The following is a 21,469-nucleotide window of genomic DNA, read 5'->3' as shown; positions in this document are numbered from 1 at the left end:
ACACCACTTACACACCTGAGACAACACATACATACCTGAGACACCACTTACACACCTGAGACAACACATACATACCTGAGACACCACTTACACACCTGAGACAACACTTACACACCTGAGACAACACTTACACACCTGAGACAACACTTACACACCTGAGACACCACTTACACACCTGAGACAACACATACATAACTCACACAACACATACATACCTGAGACAACACTTACACACCTGAGACAACACATACATACCTGACAACTCTCACGCAGTTGGTTTGAGATTCACGATTTTATTACTCATGCCACGCTGTCACACCAATACTGATACATCTCACACCAATCTGGATCTACAGGAAACAAATAAATAAAACCCCACTAAAATCCTCTCACAAAGGTCTGAATGTAACGTTCTCAAACAATTTTCTGAGAAGGCTTTTCGTAGGAGGGCTTCGGGACCTTGGACGCCGGCGTCTCAAGATTTTTTCTCTCTTGGGGTTGGAATCCCTGTTCAGAGAGAGTTAGTTTAGTTTTACGCCGCGCTCAGCAATATTTACCTGCCATACACAGCAAGTGAAACTGACACTTCCATGTCATATTGATAATAACATCAACATACTGATAATCATACAGCGTTATCAAAATGCTACAGTAATGCCTGCCTAATGAGGGTCGAGTGCTCCTCATCTTCCTTTGAGTAGTATATGCCGGTATTCCTCTTATTCTTGTGAGTAGCATTGTTCCGGAGCTTGAGTTTACAGAATCAAATATGTATCTTCTGAAAATATATTCAAATAGAAAAGTTGAGAAAACAATCTTTATTCATGTCAATGATTTCTGGTAATCGATATACGAGAAGAATATAAATTAATAAATATCATCAAGAGCAACGGGATATGGAAACGAATGATACAAGACGACTATAAGATGATATCCGGGAAGCATTTCAAAACCTATACAGAATGTATTACTAGTTGATCGTGAATATTTCATGTAGCACTTAATGTAAACACTATCTGGTTTCAGGGTGTTTATCCCAGTATCTGACATGTTGTATGACATTGCCATGTTACCTGTTAGTGTTGCTATAGTTACCAGAAGAGACGGGACGATAACGGAATGCAATCGAGAAACTCTTCATCATAATTTACCTGTGTCGGAGGAATGGTTGGTGGCCATGATCTCAACAATGCAATGATAATGCCCCATGCTATGCTGATACTATGTTTGTTTGTTTGCTATTGCTTCAATAATGTTGATGCTTGTAAACAAATCGATAAAGATTCACACGTTGTCCTGAAATGTGACCGAAGGTTTTTCTCTTCGCTACTTGACTTGCCGGTGGAAACCATTAATGTGGGAGCGCGAGAGAGAGAGAGAAAGTGTGTGTGTGTGTGAGAGAGAGAGAAATAAAATGTGTGAGTGTGAGTGTGAGAGAGAAATAGTGTGTGAGAGAGAAATAGGGTGAGAGAGAGAGTGAGAGAGAGTGACAGAGAGAGAGAGAGAGAATGGCTTGAGATCACATAGAAGATACTTTTCCTGTCCTGGATCTGCCTTTGATCACATACTTCTTGGAAGTGATCAATTGTCCACTCGCCCATGATTCATCCAGGAGTGAGTGCGTATAACTAGTTTTACTCTGCACTCGGCAATATTCCAGCTATATGGCATCAGTCTGTAAATAATCGAGTCTGGACCAAACAATCCAGTGACCAACAGCATGAGCATCGAATTTCGCCATTGGGACTTGATGGAGTGTCAACTGTCAGAGAGAAAGAATTAGAGAGTCAGGCCTCGCTGTTCCAAACCCCGTTAGAATCGATCCTGTTAGTAATCGAAGTAGAATTCTCGGCTAAATCTCTATAGTTAACAATAATTTGGACGACTGGAGCGTCCTTTACTATCACGCTACAAACATGAGACATGGGAAATAATCATCATAATCGTGCATCGATCAATCAACTTGGATACTATGGCATGTGACCATCCCATCCCGTTCGTCGTCTCTTATGACAAGCGTGGGTTTTAGCACGGATCTTCACGGATCCTGCAAAGATCCAAGCTGCCCCGAACCACACTGGTGCCACACTTTGCAAACCTTAGGGCATTCTGGGTAGTCTCCACGTTCTCCGAAATGTCCTCGGTGGGCAGCGCTTCTTGAACCGTTCGTTCGTCACGACGACGATCGAGTTTGATTCACCACATGGGTACAATGCATGAAGTCCATTTCTGGTATCCTATTGCTGGAATATTCATAAAAGAGTAAAACTAAAGTCACTCACTAACCAACTGTATCCTGTATATCTGAGCTGCGTATAGAAGCGACATGCTCCATTCGTGTAGTTTGAAAACAAAATATCCTTGCTATTCAGTCAGGTGCTCATCTTCACACACTCTAGCATACTCAGAAGGGACAAAAGCCACCAGTAGCACTTCACCCAATCCCAATGCAACCTGATACGTTACAAGTTGAAAACTATGTAAAAATTCAGATGTAAAAAGGCTGAATGGATTCTTTCAATTCATAGACAGTCTTTAAAAGACTGAGTTTAGTTTTACGCCGCACTCAGCAACCTTCCAGATAAATGGCGGTGGTCTGTAAATAATCAAGCCTGGACCAGACAACCCAGTGACCAACAACATGAGCATCGATCTGCGCAATTGGGACCCGATGACATGTGTTAACCAAGCCTCTTACGACAAGCATTGTCGCCTTTTATGCAAGCATGGGAAGCTCAAGGCCTATTCTACCCCGGGACCTTCACGGGTCTTATAATTTTGGACTTACAAAGCAATGATACGTTTAACATACGTCGAGAAAAAAAACAACAAAAAAAACAGAAAAAAACAAAAATACAAAAAAAAACCCAACAGCCCCAAAAAACCCACAAAAACTCACAGCGAAAAGAACCAGTAGGATGAAGACAGGAATCAGAGGTAATGAAACGTTAATGATCATTCACTCAACGTCGTTTGATCCCTGTGAGGATGGAGTTGAGGACGGTGTTGAGGTACACTTTGATACTCTCAGAATCGATAAAGGACAATGCATTTAAGTTGGTGTTATCATTTGAGAGGGAAGACATCAAACTATACGGAAGAGTACTTGTGTTCGATGTACCAAGACACAACACAACGAGTCGTTCATAGGATACGGGATGCCACGAACTGTTCAAGAAAATCCTATTGATTTTCAGGAATTACGTCAATGTGGCGCTCCAAACTTTTGCGCGTTTAGTGGGAAAGTGTTTGTACTGCACTGCACTGATTGTTTAGCAAGGCGTGTTTGCTTTCATTATGTCTTCACTCTGGTGTATGCATTATGTTGCACGTCGAAGACATATCTACAAATCGCGGACACAACATGTAACAGATGTATTACTGATCTAACTGCATGTAGGAGACACATAACATACAGCACACGAATCAAAGTATAGTAGACGAATCAACATTTAGTATGTATGTGTGTGTGTGATATTGCAGATGTATAATGATATAGTAAAACTATATACGTATAGGAGAAGAATCAAGATACTGTAGATGTATACACATATACGTATAGGAGACAAATTAGATATTGTAGATGTATCAATATCTAGTAAAAATATACTCGTATAGAAGACGAATCAAGATATTGTAGACGTATCAAAATATAGTAGACAAACCTACGTACAGTGGACCTATCAACATATAGTAGATGTATCAACATATAGTAAATTTATCAACATGTAAATTTATCAACATGAAGTAAATGTATCAACATGTAAATTTATCAACATGTAGTAAATGTATCAACATGTAAATTTATCAACATGAAGTAAATGTATCAACATGTAAATTTATCAACATGTAGTGAATGTATCAACATGTAAATTTATCAACATGAAGTAAATGTATCAACATGTAAATTTATCAACATGTAGTGAATGTATCAACATGTAAATTTATCAACATGTAGTAAATGTATCAACATATAGTAAATTTATCAACATGTAAATTTATCAACATGAAGTAAATGTATCAACATGTAAATTTATCAACATGTAGTAAATGTATCAACATATAGTAAATTTATCAACATGTAGTAAATGTATCAACATGTAAATTTATCAACATGTAGTGAATGTATCAACATGTAAATTTATCAACATGTAGTAAATGTATCAACATGTAAATTTATCAACATGTAGTAAATGTATCAACATGTAGTAAATGTATCAACATGTAAATTTATCAACATGTAGTAAATGTATCAACATGTAAATTTATCAACATGTAGTGAATGTATCAACATGTAAATTTATCAACATGTAGTGAATGTATCAACATGTAAATTTATCAACATGTAGTAAATGTATCAACATGTAAATTTATCAACATGTAGTGAATGTATCAACATGTAAATTTATCAACATGTAGTGAATGTATCAACATGTAAATTTATCAACATGTAGTAAATGTATCAACATGTAAATTTATCAACATGTAGTGAATGTATCAACATGTAAATTTATCAACATATAGTAAATGTATCAACATGTAAATTTATCAACATGTAGTGAATGTATCAACATGTAAATTTATCAACATGTAGTGAATGTATCAACATGTAAATTTATCAACATGTAGTGAATGTATCAACATGTAAATTTATCAACATGTAGTAAATGTATGAACATGTAAATTTATCAACATGTAGTAAATGTATCAACATGTAAATTTATCAACATATAGTAAATGTATCAACATGTAAATTTATCAACATGTAGTGAATGTATCAACATGTAAATTTATCAACATGTAGTAAATGTATCAACATGTAAATTTATCAACATATAGTAAATGTATCAACATGTAAATTTATCAACATGTAGTAAATGTATCAACATGTAAATTTATCAACATGTAGTAAATGTATCAACATGTAGATTTATCAACATGTAGTGAATGTATCAACATGTAAATTTATCAACATGTAGTGAATGTATCAACATGTAAATTTATCAACATGTAGTAAATGTATCAACATGTAAATTTATCAACATGTAGTAAATGTATCAACATGTAATAAATGTATCAACATGTAGTAAATGTATCAACATGTAAATTTATCAACATGTAGTGAATGTATCAACATGTAAATTTATCAACATGTAGTGCATGTATCAACATGTAAATTTATCAACATGTAGTGAATGTATCAACATGTAAATTTATCAACATGTAGTAAATGTATCAACATGTAAATTTATCAACATGTAGTAAATGTATCAACATGTAAATTTATCAACATGTAGTGAATGTATCAACATGTAAATTTATCAACATGTAGTGAATGTATCAACATGTAAATTTATCAACATGTAGTAAATGTATCAACATGTAAATTTATCAACATGTAGTGAATGTATCAACATGTAAATTTATCAACATATAGTAAATGTATCAACATGTAAATTTATCAACATGTAGTGAATGTATCAACATGTAAATTTATCAACATGTAGTGAATGTATCAACATGTAAATTTATCAACATGTAGTGAATGTATCAACATGTAAATTTATCAACATATAGTAAATGTATGAACATGTAAATTTATCAACATGTAGTAAATGTATCAACATGTAAATTTATCAACATGTAGTAAATGTATCAACATGTAAATTTATCAACATGTAGTGAATGTATCAACATGTAAATTTATCAACATGTAGTGAATGTATCAACATGTAAATTTATCAACATGTAGTAAATGTATCAACATGTAAATTTATCAACATGTAGTGAATGTATCAACATGTAAATTTATCAACATGTAGTAAATTTATCAACATGTAATAAATGTATCAACATGTAGTCAATGTATAAGTCATAGTAGATGTATCAGCATATATAGTGAAAGCATCTAATTTATCAGGCATCTAATTTATCAGGCAGAGTATTATTTGTTACACTCCTACACTGAGTCTTACAACCCCTAGTGGCAGGTAACGTCAGGTAACCTTTGAGCGACCTATTCCTCCTGACCGTCCAATCAAACGCTGACATTGATCCCCCAACAAACGAAAATCTGCATGAAACACAGATATTTTACCTACAGTATATACGCTTTGGGTTTTCTGTTGACATGGTTACCATTAAATAATATTTCCGCAAGCTGACATCCTTGAATATTGCCAAAAACGCAGCGACTGTTTACACGCCGTTATGACGTGCTCCGTGTACATCATCCGGAGGCGATCGTAGGGAAAATAACATTCGGAATCGTTGGGATACAACCCTTTTTAAAAGTTCAAAAGGTATGTACGAATGTGCACTTTCGCGATTCAGTCAGCTGTGTTTGACTGGTCAATCTCAAAGGTTCCCTGACGCGACCTCCCACTAGGGTTTGTTAGACTCAGTGCAGGGGTGTAACGAACAACGCTGACATTAAGTTTACTTAGACTCTCTAATTTATATGCTTCGTGCAATTGGCAATGTATCACTCCAAGACCCGAAACACCGAAAATAACAGTCTCTTGACGTTTTCGCCACATAATTTGAACATTGCTATTGACAGATCTGACAACTGTACATTAATGAGCACTGCAGTAGCGACATTGCAAATGACGTATTTAGGCATTGTGTGTCACAGATTTTGGGACAGTGTTCATCAAATATTTGCGCATTGTATATCACAAAATTTGGGACATTGTGCATCAAATACTTGGACATTGTATATAACAGATTTGGGGACAATGTACATCACATACTTAGCACTGTATATCAAAGATCTGGAGATGTTGCACGTCACATACTTGGGAATCACAAGTTTGGGGACATCGTGCATCACTAACATGGGACAACACAACACATCAACACAGTTGTTGAAGAAGAGTTGTTTGGGAAAGACGCCGGGCTTCACAAAATACCTAACGTGTATGTATAGCATATGAAGGCCCCATTCCCAAAACTTCAACATGTTATGTGGCCAGGTGATGTATTGACGTGTAGCCAGAAACTGCTGGTGCCTCGGGGCAGGGAGTGGACAGCAAACCAAAGCATCAATGGCAGCGACGTCTGTTGTCGTGACCCAAAATAGTTTCTATTCTCTGATAAATGTATTATTATTGTACCCCTCATTGCCATGGCTAGGTGAAAACATTAGACAAGAGACTACTACAATCACAATGTAGCTCATCCTGAACCAGCCATTGATTTTCTGTTTGTAGTGCGCCACGTTTTACCTAAGCGCGTCACTAGTTGCCTGGACATGGCCTGGAGCAGACGATAGAGAAAACTGCGGTATTCGTAGCCTTTTGTAAAGGTATAGATTTTGTGAGACTCAGAAGATACTGGAATAGAAAATGAGGGGGATTGCTTCGTTGGAAATCGTTTTGATTGTCACTATGGGTGAGTTAAATACGGCATTTTTCACGGCATTCAAATTAGGAGATATATTTATGCTACGTATCCAGAAAACTCAAATGGGTGTTTAATGCACTAACTGGCATGTCCAAGATACTACCAGAGACCTCAGAGACTTGTTATTTACACAGATATGAGATATTAAACAAAACTGACTACGTTTCAACGAATGAATCTCGAATTTTTATGTTAATGTTTCACACAGCTTTTTGCAACTCTGGAGCAAAATCAAACCACAAATGGGAACACATGCGGGAAATCGAACGATTTTCAGCGAGATGAGTGTAACCACTAGACTAGCACGCCGCTCTTCTAAAAATTAAGGAAATTGCAGTTAGAATTGTAATTACGTGCTCTTTACTGAGCTATGAGAGGTTATTCAGAAAATAAATGCATAAAAGCATATGTATCTATGAATTTAAAATAAAAAACCCAGCATTTCTTCATCGGGGAACCGTCCGCAGTCCTATGGGTTATCGTCCTCATTAGTTTAACGTTACTTTAGTGACATTATGTAAGGAATCGTTCGTGATATGGCACTCGCTATGGTGGTCGTAATTCACCGGTCTTCGCATTCCTAGCCCCCGAGTTGGTCATACTGTTAAGTAACCGTATCAGTAACTAATACAATTGCAAGGCGATGTACAATCAAACCTGACCGGGTCTGTAGCGAAGATCGAGGATTGGAGGAGATGTAAACATTAATAATGATAATTTCATTGTAGGTACCTGAATCTATAACTGACAGTTATCCCTCCACTGGATTTTTTTTCAAAACACACTATTCTTTCGCTTGTTTTTTTTCTTTATTCCATTCTTAAGATGTATACCATAGTCGATTAATGGGACTGGGCGGTCAGCCTGACCGATTTGTTCGGTGCATGCCCTTGTATCCAATTGCCGAATAGTCATGAATCGCTTCAATACTCCTTAAAGCAACATTAATTCACTCACTCGTTGTTCATGCAGTCAGTTTCTGGGATGTCTGGTCCAGTCTCGATTATAATATCGCCACCATATAGATGTAATATTGCATAGCACCACATCAAACAAAAAGACATATATCAAATATTTATAAGCAATCAGAATAGTGAATATGTCGTTCATTTTTGTGACAATTAACGTTGTCTGACTCTGTCTGGGACACACAACCACGGGAAGGACCATTCTTGTGCTTCCCGTGTAACTGTGTTCCTGTACGCAGGTGATTCTGTTTGATTGTGCGGCTATGTTTCTGGTGCATGTTTGAGTTTGCGCACGCACTTCACCTGTTTCACTGTTCGCATGGGTGATACTGCACCTGAGTCCCTTTACAACTGTCTGTGTTTGTGTTTACCTGTGAACACGTACCTTTAACTTATTTCAATTTTGGTGTCGAGACTGAGATCGAGTTACGTCGAGCCAGGTCTTCCAACTTTAAGAAAAATGTAAAAAAATTGTCCAAAACATCCTCTTCGACTTCCTCCGAGTTCTGACAACTCTGAACTTGTGCTCTAGGCTAACGTGTGTTACCCCTGTTACCAGGTGGCGTAGAGTATCCGCCAGCTTCAGTCCAGGGTTCACTTGAAACCTACAATAAAATTGAAATAAACATCATGAATAACTATTATAAATAACTAGTCCATACAGCATTTCATACAGAGGTGTAACTACTAAAGGTCTGCCACCGGACCACCGTGTCGAGGAGGTTACCAGCCCGAATTTTCGTCAATGTTTTAGGTGCTGCTAATTTTTCACCCGGCAGCCGTGTATTTACAATCCTGCTTTCATGGCCTCAATTAAAAGCAAAATGTACAAGTATGGTGGGTTTTGTCGATTAGACACGTGCTGTTCTGTTACGGCATCCGAAGCATAAAGTGGGATTCGTCAATGGACCCACCCTCCATATCCCCAGGGTATACTTTCCAATAAGCCTTGATTATACCCTTGATGCATCCGAAGACGCATTTTTGCGCTGTTTTATTTCTATATGCAGAAAACGGCACTGTAATGGCGAAATTATAATAATCAAAGTCTACTCTCTTTTTTTAGACTTTACATCAACCTATGCGTTTCTTTACGGGAGAATGTATGTAAAATGTTCGAAATGATCAAAAAGATATACCTGGGTTGAAGTGTATCGACATTCCTGTGGGTGAATGACTGAATTTTGTGAAAGTTGCAGTGTGTGGTGTTGCCTGATTGAGGTGTTATGATCTAAATGATCTGTAGCTCACCTTCACGGAACAGCGGCCATTTGTCAGTCCAGCAGTCTGGGAACAGACATCCATGGTTCAACATGTCGCATTTATATACTGAAATGTTTCATCAAAGAGCCTAGTGAAGTTATTGTAAGATTTTTAAGAGATATCAATTCACTCAAAGTAATATAAAATACACCAGTATTTGAAGGTGGCTATAAATGAAACAAATAAAATTGCAATTGTATGGTGATGGTATCATGGCTGTGAACAATTACCAATAAGTCAGTGGTGTCAACTTGAATTGTCACTGTCAGCATTAAATAGCTAGCAACACTGTAGACCATTATCAATGCAAAATGGAACTTCCAAGAAGAAATCTGACGCTTGAAAATTCTAAAGCCTTTCCTTTATCTACCCAAGATCTTGACATGAAATACGACAGTGGGCGAACAACTCTTACACTGAAGATAATAATTCCATTGATATACATGTACGATGTATATAGAAATGCAGAATTTGTTTTCATTTCCCTTTATTTACAAAGACCACAACTATGAAGCATTAATCTCATGATATAAGCCAGTTACAATGAATGGTATTGTTTGAAACGTGTTTAAGGAAGGAGACATCGAATCATCCCACACTCTATAAAATCCGACAGTTTGTCCCCGGTCCCAGTGAGTGTCGGATTGTACAGGGTCCACAAGTATAATCATTATAATGGTATCAGTTTCCAGTCCAGATTGTTAAGATCACAATTAATTAGCAGATACAAGAGACCCCTACAAATGCAAATTGAACAATGGCCTGATACAAATATCAAGTATTGAAAGTAGATGGTCGTGTCTATTGATTAAGACACTGACAAGTAGCGTAGGGTGTTTGCACTCTCTTGAGTGGAATAATAACTAATTGCATGACAGTTTCGGTCTGTTCTTCCTTAGATCAGCGTCTCGAAGGACACATTATTTCTGGGAGACGTTCGTTAATTTGATTACCCTCCATTGGTGACAGAACACCTGCACAGATGTACCTTGCAAATGGTCCATTATCCTAATTTGAAGAATTGTTTCGTTTTTGTTTTATTTTTGTTTCTGGGTGGGAGTGGAACTTAAACGTACGTAAGGACTCTAAGACTATTCCAGTGCAATACTTAGAGGTATGGCTGTTGGGAATTGTTGTAGGGGAAATACAACATCGATAATGGGAAGTCGATTGGTATGAATAGCAGTCAGTCAGAAATATTGGTTGGTGTAAATATCGAGTGGGGTATTGTCCGTGGGAACAGTCACAAATGCCCTAATGCTTAGCTTGACTCTGTGAGGGAACCTGACTACAATGTTTTTCTGTCCTAACGTGCTTTACGTAACTTATGACACAATCCTGGGTATACGTTCTGATAAATCTGCAAAATGCTATAATAAACTACAGTATATGGTGGAGATTTATCGGAACGTGGAGATATGGGGGATGCTCTTTATCCTACAGATAAGGAACTTATACAGGGGCCCCTGAAACGTGCGTGTGTGCGTGTATACATGAGAGTGTGAGTGCGTGTGCGTGCGTGCGCGCATGTGTGTGAAGCCTTGCTGTGCCCAACCCAGTTAGAACAGATCGTGTTAGTAGCGTCTACACAATCTAAATAGAATTCTAAGAGATGAATCTGTCGTCTGTATAGTTGACAATAATCTGGACGACTCGAGTTGTCCTTCACTTCGGAGGGTAACTATCATGTTCCCGACATTGACAATGCAGAGTGTGGGCTCCGAAGATATATACTTGAAATTCGACGACCTTAACAACGTATAAAGAAGCGGTGCTACATACTTAAAGGTTTCAACACAGAGCGTTTCGCATGCTTGTTAACACTCTGTATGTGAATATTTTAGGTGTATGTCTCGTATGACACTTGTGATAATCATGATATCGCCTTACATGGCGTCAAAGATTTATATACACATACATAATTATGTATAAAACATTTTTCAGTACTATGCACAAACGACGGAGCTTATAACATGAGATATCTTACCGACCACTGTTACTAATTCTAGGTCACATCAGTGACTTTGACGAGGTCATGGTGAGGGGACTTCGCTCTGGGGACTACCGACATGGCATGAAGGGCTGATGGCGACACGAGTTTCAAATTGAGTCAAATGCCAGAATGATTATACTTCTCTTAACGCTAGTGTTAATCTTCATACACTGACAGCAAGCGTAATAGGCTAGCCTTCACGAAAGCCCTTTATATATTTTATTATATATATAGTCTGGTTCATAATTATTGAGAATTTTTCTTCTTACTTTGAGCTATCCTAACACCTCAACTGATTCACTGATACTTAAAACTAAGTAATGGTATAAGGGAGGTAACTCATCTTGGCCTACTGAGTATAGAACAATTAGAGTTACCTCCCCTGAATTTGTAGCAGACGTCATTTTCCTCAGCACTGTCAACAATGTCTGCTGAAGATAAAAGAAGGTTGATTTTTGAGTTGTGTAATCAAGGAATTGATGATGTAAATACATTGGCAGAGAGAACAGGAACTCCTCTTTCTACTGTGTATAGGATTAGGAAGAATTTTAAAGAGGGAAAGGATTTTGGGCACCAGAAAGGAGCAGGGAGACCCAGAAAATTGGACTTTTCAGATCGCGTCCGGCTGGGAATTTTAGCGTCTAAAAAGCAAAGGGCAAGCATCTCCAACATCAGGTATGAAATGATAGAAAGGGGATCAACAGTTGTATCAAAATCTACAGTTAGAAGAAATTTGATTGATCTTGGATGGGAGAAAAAGACTAGAATTCCTTCTCCTCTCATGAAACAAGAACATAAAGACAGGCGTGTTGAGTGGTGTTTGGCACATGAAAACTTTGACTGGGAAAATGTGATTTTTACTGATGAAAGCTCGATATGGGTATATCCCAATAATGTGAAAATATGGACAAAGTCTGCGTCAGCACCGTTGTATCGACGACCTAAATACAGCCCAAAGTTTCATGTATGGGGAGGGATATCCTTATTAGGAACGACCCCGCTGTGTGTGTTTGAGGGAAATCTGACAAGTCAACGCTACACTAACATATTAGATAATTTTCTCCTTCCAAATGCACATGTGTTTTATGGAAATGACTGGATTTTGCAGCAAGATAATGATCCTAAACACACCGCAAAACATGCCAAGCAGTGGTTTCAGGAGAAAAATGTGACTGCATTACCATTTCCTGCATATAGTCCTGACTTAAATCCCATTGAGAACATTTGGGGGATGATGAAGGAATGTGTGAATCAAAAGGGGTTGACAAAAATTGAAGACATGAAGAGAGAAGTGGTCCGATACTGGGACAGCATAACTCACGAGACACTAACCTCTCTGATAGGAAGTATGCCTACCCGTCTTAGACTGTGCCGTGAAGCTCAAGGAGACTTGATAAAATATTAAATTGTTACCTACACAACATGAAAAGGTCAGTTCACTTTCACAATACATTCAATTTTATCTCATTTGTTCTCGTTTAATAATATGAAATGCTTTAGCTATTCTCAATAATTTTGAACCATACTGTATATATTTTTTTATTAAAGGTCACATGCAACGTAAAACACAACTTCGCAGATTCTGAAGCCTTTCGGTATGCACTTACCGAAACAAATCATCAAAAATGCCAACTCAACCCATAAAGATGAAAAAACGATGATGAAAAAAGACCATGAAATCAGTGTTCAAGCGGTTCACTAAATTTCCCCCAGGGCTGGGGGAAAAAGTGGTTTCAACAGCTGTGATTCGTCGCGCCTGTAATGCATGCGCAGTGAATGGGTTCGCGGAGCTAGAAGCAGCATGCATGCACGGAGTATGAGATTGTGAGCAGTAGTCTAATCTTGGTTGTGTACAGAAGCAAGTAAATAATCTACTCGTTACATAAAAAAACTTGTTGATTGTGGTGAGCAGCATCTGTCACAGACAAAGCTCAGTGTCTGGTTTTCTGACACCTACAGTATATGTCTGCCTGCCTGTCTGCAAAAGACAATATGCAATACACAGCTTCAGTCATTGACCACATGCAGTTTGAACACCTATCAGGCTATACGCCATAAACAAAATAAATTGATTAATGACTCGCGCACCCGAGTCTTGTCTCTGCCACATTATGTAAATACATGTTTTTATATCTGTGGGTTGCAAAACAAACTACATCCATTTTTCGTGGATGACTGGATCTGACGGAAACTGGTGCAAACTCTTGTCAGTTTCAAGTCCTGTTTTGTACTTGGACGAATAACAGTTTTCAGTCACGCAGTAGATCACCATCTCTACTGACTGAGATGAAATTTTAATTGGATTGAACGCAGATTCAGAGAATATGTATTTACAAAACCCAACATCTCCATATATATTCTTTATGATAGTCACAAAGTAATGATAATGCATGGCACTTACGAAGGCGTGGAGGGAGCGCGGTATGCATGTTGAATGGAATCCTGGTACTGCATATCAAGCACATACCAGTCTTACACTTAAAAAATACTTCGATTCTGTTGTTTCAGTGATAACCGTGGCTTTCTCCGCCGAAACTAGGGGGGTTGTGTGCACGGGAGGCGGCAGTCCAAATGCAATACCGGACCCAATACCAGACGCCACGCAACAAGCTGTGTTCCAGTGCGCGATGTCCTGTCTCAAATCCGGATCCGCCTCTTGCGCAACTGCCGGGTTCACCATGGCTTGGACCGGAGCGACTTGCGAGACGAAGGGAACCGGAAGCGGATCCAGGACTGACTTCAGCTGTACAGCCACGTAGACCAGTGACAAGACGTCTGATAATGTACCCCATGTCGTAGCTGATGCGGCCAGAATCTTACAGCTTTCGCATAGTTTTTGCGGGAACATACGTTTTCAATTGTCTAGTTTGACAACCATTTTAAAATTCTGTTTGTTTCCAAGTATTTCAAGATTTTATTGCAAACATTACATTTATAGTATATTATTTCGCTCCAACTTCTATTTAGCCTTTTTCGTTAGCGATACGGTGGTGAAAGGTGGCGTACAGTTTTCAAAATGGTTTTACAAAAACGCTTTTAATAAGGTTCGTAGACGTTATTCGTTGATGTATATTGTGTTATGTTGTAGACCTATGATGAGGCCTTGATATGCGTTAAGTCCTCGCCAGCATTGCGTAATGCCAATTACTTGTCAATACGGGTTGAAAAGGACAGGGTGTTCAACAAAAGGTAGATCAGTAATGATACAAGTGAATGAGGAATGGCTTTTATTTCCTGAATATTGTATGTTTTCCGCAAAAGTGTTCGAAAAACAATCATGACGTCGAGTAATATATGAATGTTGAAAAGATAAACAATTTCTTCAAGTATTTTTCTAAATATTTTCTACAGTTGTCATGGTGACGGTTATTGACGTACAGCCAGCCAAACATGTTATGCAAATGTTCCGAAACCATTACTGTGTGTTATCAATCGGGTCAGGTGTACTTCTTAGCAGTCATTTCAATTCCTCATTTGTCCAACTCAGTTTCTCCGATGTCTCAGTCTACCCATATTACGCTAAGACAAAAACAAAGACTGTATCACACGCTGTACGTATTCCAGCGTCTAAACCGGCACTTGGAGCAGAGGACCACTGAAAAGGTTAAAATGTTAGCTCGGACTGGATTCCAGATCAGGGTGAATTTTCTAGGTGATTCCTGTGGACCAATCCTGTAGGAATATTGTTAAAGAGGCGTACTCATTCACTAGATAGGCAGATGGAGTGGGCTATTTCTGGTAACCAATGCCGCATATTGTTAAAGCGGCGGAAAAACATATTCACTCTGTGACAGTTTCATTGAGCGCTGGCGTTATGTGGTGCCGGATGGTATCTTAACGACCCGTGGGTTTAAACTGACATCGCAAACCATGGTTTTGACTTTGCTGTACACACCGACCAAACAATGAATAACTCCGTCCAACATGTTCCTGTAATGTAATCTTGGAAATAAATCTGTAAATGTTTCTTTAGTGTTATTGCCATCTTCCTGTACAAAGGGACTACATACCACCCAAATAAGTTGAAGAACATCCTCGAATGTTTGTGGCTACAGCGAGCCCTGGCAGACTGACTACAGGTATATGAAGGGTTCGAATGTTCGAGAAACGTCTTAAAGCATGTATCCTATGCGGTAACGAAGTTCATTCGTCACTCGAAAACTGAAGCCCGTTTCTGGTGTTTCCATTGTCTTACCGCGGGAGTTCTTCTCACCCACTCACGTCTTCTAGATATATTGACTCAGGCAATACCGTGTAATTTGACGTGCAATATACCATGTACGGGTCAGCTAGATATGACGTTACTCAATTTCCAGACGTGGAGTATGCTGATTGGGAGACAGTTTTAACATTGTTTCATAAAGTATGAGTATGATAAACCAGACGGACACAACATGTGAGTTTTTCTCACCCACTCACGTGTCTCCAATATATATGTTGACGGAAGCAATACCATGTACGGGCCAGCCGGATATGACGTAGTTCAATATCCAGACGTGGACTATACTGATTGGGAGACAGCTTTAATTTTGTTTCATAAAGTATGAGTATGATAAACCAGACGGACACAACAGGTGAGGTGTGTGTTGTGGACTAAGTGCCATTTAGGAACAGAAGCAGCGCTTGCGCTTGTATCTAAACCACCCCGAGTAGACTAATATATAACCTGAGAGTTTAGCACCAACCAAGTTGATGGGTGCTGTCGCTTAAAACAACCTTAGCATTAAGACTACATTAAATCCATCTTAAATCCATCTTAAATCTATGTTATAATATTCGTTGACTTCACAATAGCTTTCTCTATGCGCAAGCGCAGGGCGTGTAAAAGTATCCACAGGTGTATTTCCGGTTTGGGCGTATGCCTCACCAGGAGTGTAAACAAAGTCTTAAGAAACAAAACAAAAAAAAGCCCAAAACAAATACATAGTTTTATGTCGAATGCAAGTGATCTCAATTCATTTATGAAACAAAGACAGGCATTAGCTAAATAAATAGCTGAATTTATGTGAACATGGTTTTGTATGTAACAAGCGATAATCTGCAACATCTGTATATAGGCTCCCTGATTTAACCAGGGAAACTCTTAACAGTCGTAGATTAGCCTTGATGTAACACATGACATCACCATCGTCCTGCCTAAGCAGCCTCTTCTCGGTGCTAAAAATCAGGAGACATTTTGTGCAGTTGCAGCCAACATAGGACATCAATTACTGAAAAACATAGGCATATAGATGTATGTACTCATCATAGTTTCTATTTAGAGTGTGTTTGGCGCATGCGCACAGCAAGTCGAAAAATTAATGTGAAACCAATTAATGAGAGTTATGGCCATATCAGCCTTAACATCGCTTTGTACAAGGGCACCTGATGAACATCCCACACTAAAACGTTGTAGAACCGCACATGAACCAGTGTTGTCAATGCGGAAACCATTCTCCACAACAACCAACATTGTTGACAACAATCCCCTCCAGCCATTACGAAGTACAACCAGGTACCGACTGGCCCGTCATAACTATCGGACCTGTCTTTTTTCTCGGTGACCCCATGAATCGATTTCTGAAGATGAACGCGACAAATCCACCAAGAATCCGGAGAAATAACATCATCTGGTGGCTGGCAGTTTCATCCTGGAGAAACTGGATTGAGAGATTTTCTTCGCATAGTGGCTTCGTGGACCATAGTACCAAAATGCACATTCAGTACTTACGCATTAATATAGTGTTTGTCATTTTCAGTGGTTAGGGAAGATATTTATCTCGTAAGTGTAAACCTTAATGGTTTTCTTCCTTACGTCGTGTGTAAACCGATCTCTGACCTTTTAACCGGAACCCCGTTTATCCGGCCTAAAGCCAACCGGAAGCTCGTCTACCGATGAGTATAACGAAATAGGTTTAATGTCATTGTTTGTTTTCTCTGGAAAACTACCTTTGGGCTGAGACCGTAGCAAGTCTATGTTAAAGGATGGCAGTTATGGTCACTTTAGGGTTAAGACTGTGTTAGGTCTATGTTAAGATATGGGAGTTTACCTTAGAGCCAATACGTTCGTAAGTTTATGTTAGAAGTTACGGTCAACTAAACGCTGAGATCGCTCTGTACAAAGGCATCACTGGTGACTGACAGCGGCCCGGTTGCATACGACCACATTCAGCAATAGTCCAGCTATTTTTTGGCGACTGTCTGTATACTAGCTCAGTGTTCACCTGACAATATAATGATTTACATCATGGCTATACACTCACGCCATTGCGGTAAGATGTTTTCAGCAAACCTTGTCATCCAGACCTGACCAGTCCATCCATTTTGTCTCTAACCAGAATTATAGGTTCATAGAGATCTATTATTTATAAAAGTCAACATTGTCCCATGATCAATTTTCTATATTATGTTCATTAATACTTTTGTTCCCGCAAATGATTCTTGTCCTGTCTACTACACTGTCATTTGATCCACTATCAGGTGCCTGGTAACCCATTTTATGGCGTGAAAGCCTGATAGGGTGCAATGCTTTATATTTAGATAGTGTTGAGGGCTTGTCCAACAAGTTTAGCAACAACAAAGTGTAATCCCTGGAATTTTTATAATGGCTGCTACGCCCCAGACTATTTTCAGTTATTTAGCAATTCATGGTGTGGTGGTAGGAAGGACAACTATCACAGAGGTTTGTGGGTTTATTTGTAGCTCAAAATGGGCTTACTCAGCCAACATGGCGAGACAGTGGCCATGTGCTCTCCTCTCCTAGAACAAGGGCAATGAGAGTTATCTCCCTTACGTTAATAGTACTGGGGCCCTTTTGGGGATAGGGGCCTATTCAGGGTTGTACAGTTCATAGTGGAATAGCTGATACCACATCCCCCTTTGTAAGAATGGAACACTTAATCAGTGAACAAGCCAGAAATAATGAGTAACCTAATGTGCACTTGGCTGTGTATGAAATAATCACACAAAATAAACTTTATGCTAAGTTGCAACTATAATTAAACGTCCATAAGCTGAAAAAGAACACTAGGATATATTTATCTTATGCCTTCCACTTTCAACTGCAAAGTCACTAGTTTGGCTTGTCACACACTACACTACACTACACTACAGGTCAAGTCTGTTTGGCTTGATGGACACCCTTCCTGATCTGGTGACTGTACAGTTTGGAGGCATGTCACTGCTTGACTGTGTCTGTGTCTGTGTGGAGACTGGAGAATGAGTTAGTTCTGCGTGATGTGCAGTTGACTGTTGTGGTGGCAACAAGACAAGATGTTTTCGATTTCTTCTCAGGAGACTGTCACCAGACTTCACATAGTAAGAACGTGGTGTGTTTGCTTTCTTGTATACTTCGGCTTCCCGAATTGCTTCAGGGTCACGGACTAACACCTTATCTCCCTCATTTACAGGTGGAAGATTGCGACTTCTGTGACGAGAGTCATAGTCAGACTTTTGTCGCTGTTTAGACTGCTTGAAAGATGAACTGACTTGCTGTGAAGAAGGCAGCTGAGGTTCAAGTTGTGATGGATGAACAGGAAGAGTTGTGCGTAGATTACGTCCCATCAACAACTGCGCTGGGCTGTAACCACATTGCAGTGGTGTGCTTCTGTATGTGAGCAATGCCAGATATGGATCAGTTGCTTTCTTCAGAGTTTGCTTGATAGTTTTAGCAGCTCTTTCAGCTTCACCATTGCTTTGGGGATACCTCGGACTGCTTGTGATGTGATTGAAACAGTAGTCATCAGAGAACTTCTTGAAGATGTATGACGAGTACTGAGGACCATTGTCAGAGATGACGATATCAGGGATTCCATGTCTTCCGAAGATGGATTTTAGATGGTTTATAACACTTGCCGAGGTTGTACTTGTGAGTTTACTTATCTCGATGTACTTTGAATAGTAGTCTATGACAAGCAGGTACGGATTTGAATTGATTTCAAACAGGTCAGTGGATACCTTACTCCATGGACGAGTAGGGGTTTCTGATGGGATGAGTGGCTCATGAGGGTTAGGTCGACAGCGAGAGCAAGTACGACAACTCATAACAACTTGTTCAATCTGAGAACTAAGTCCTGGCCACCATACAGATTCCTTTGCACGACCACGACACTTGGTTATGCCCTGGTGTGTAGAGTGAATGATATCAAGCATTTCTGCTCTCATACAAGATGGAATTACTAGCCTTTTTCCAAACAGCAAGAGCCCTTCAACAACGGAAAGTTCTCCTTGATACGGCCAGTATGATCTTGTACAGTTTGGAAGAGATGCATAAATTGGCCATCCCTCAAGACAGTATTTCATGATGACTGAACAGACAGGGTCTTGGCGCAACTTTAGACGAATTTCATCCAGACGCTGATCAGATGCAGGTAAGTTTGCTAATACTGAGTCAACGTAGATGTTTGTGTCCGCTAGAAGACGAGTTTCCACACTGGAGAGTGCCAAGTTAAGAGGAGCTCTGGAGAGTGCATCTGCGGAACACAACTGCTTCCCAGGAACATGAGAAATGTCATATGAATATGCCATGAGACGCATTCTGAATCGTTGTATTCTTGGTGGGAGTTGGTCAAGAGACTTGTCACCAAGAAGAGCGAGAAGAGGTTTATGGTCAGTGTTGATGTGGAAGTATTTTCCCAGGAGATAATCACGGAAACGTTCGCATGCCCAAGTAATGGCTAGCGCTTCCTTTTCTACCTGTGCGTAACGCCTTTCTGTCTCTGTCATCGAGCGAGAGCAATATGCGATTGGTGTGTATGTTCCATTGTCACACCTTTGTGAGATTACCGCTCCCAATCCGTAGGACGATGCATCAGCTGACAACAGTGTCTCTGCATTTGGATCATAATGTCCGAGAACTGGAGCACATGTGAGTAGAGATTTAATTGACTGAAATGCAGTTTGTTGAGGTTCCATCCATATCCATTGTCTATCCTTGACAAGGAGTTCACGGAGAGGCTGTGTGATGGAGGCAAGATTTGGAACAAATTTTGCAAGTTGGTTGACCATTCCAAGAAACCTTCGGATATCTGAGACATTCTGTGGTTGTGCCATGTCGAGAATAGCACTGATTTTGTCTGGGTCGGCTCGAATACCATTTTGATCAATGATGTGTCCGAGAAATTTCACTTGCGATGTGGAAAACTGACATTTTTCAGCATTGAGAGTTACACCTGCATCCCGAAGTCTGCATAAGACTGCTTCAACACGCTGATCGTGTTCATTGTCGTCACGACCATGTGTGAGAATGTCATCCATTTGACAAACGACACCATCCAGTCCTTCTAAGATTTGTTGCATTCTCTTCTGAAAGAGTTCAGGTGCAGACGAAATGCCAAATGGGAGTCGATTAAAGCAGTATCGACCGAAAGGTGTAATGAAACAAGTGAGAAGTTTGGATTCTTCAGACAATAGAAGTTGATGGAATCCCGAATTAGCGTCAAGTTTCGTGAATACTCTTGCTCCGCTTAACTGACTGAGAGTGTGATCTACAGCTGGGAGAGGATGATTTTCACGTCTCACAGATTCATTAAGTTTGGTGAGATCGACACAAATCCTTACTCTTTCCGAGGACTTGGGGACTACTACCATGCCGGCACACCACTCAGTAGGAACATCAACCTTCGATATGACGCCGTTGTCTTCCATAGACTGAAGTTCATGTTTCACACAGTCCATGAGAGGAAGTGGTACACGTCTAGGTGTAGAAATTGCAAAAGGTTTTGCATTCTCCTTCAGTTTGATGGTGTATTCACCTTCCATTTTCCCTAATCCAGAGAAAAGTTCTGGGAACAGTTCTTTCCAAGTGTCACCTGTAACACTGTCAATGTGTTTGATGAGGTGCAGTCCTTCGATTGCTGGT

The 21,469-nt window shown here is 39.4% G+C and overlaps 1 long non-coding RNA gene across 1 annotated transcript; it reads left to right on the top strand.

Moving 5' to 3' along the window:
• Nucleotides 1-7,236: 7,236 nt before the first annotated feature.
• LOC137293933 (uncharacterized) lies at nucleotides 7,237-15,598 on the top strand. Its single transcript, XR_010957499.1, has 2 exons — nucleotides 7,237-7,395; nucleotides 14,140-15,598. It is a non-coding gene; the product is annotated as an uncharacterized lncRNA (long non-coding RNA).
• The last annotated feature ends 5,871 nt before the right edge of the window (nucleotides 15,599-21,469 follow it).

Source organism: Haliotis asinina, chromosome 8 (genome assembly GCF_037392515.1).
Source record: "Haliotis asinina isolate JCU_RB_2024 chromosome 8, JCU_Hal_asi_v2, whole genome shotgun sequence".
NCBI lineage: Eukaryota > Metazoa > Mollusca > Gastropoda > Lepetellida > Haliotidae > Haliotis > Haliotis asinina.
The sequence above is the reverse complement of the archived record's forward strand: the minus strand, read 5'-3'. Positions and strand labels throughout refer to the sequence as shown.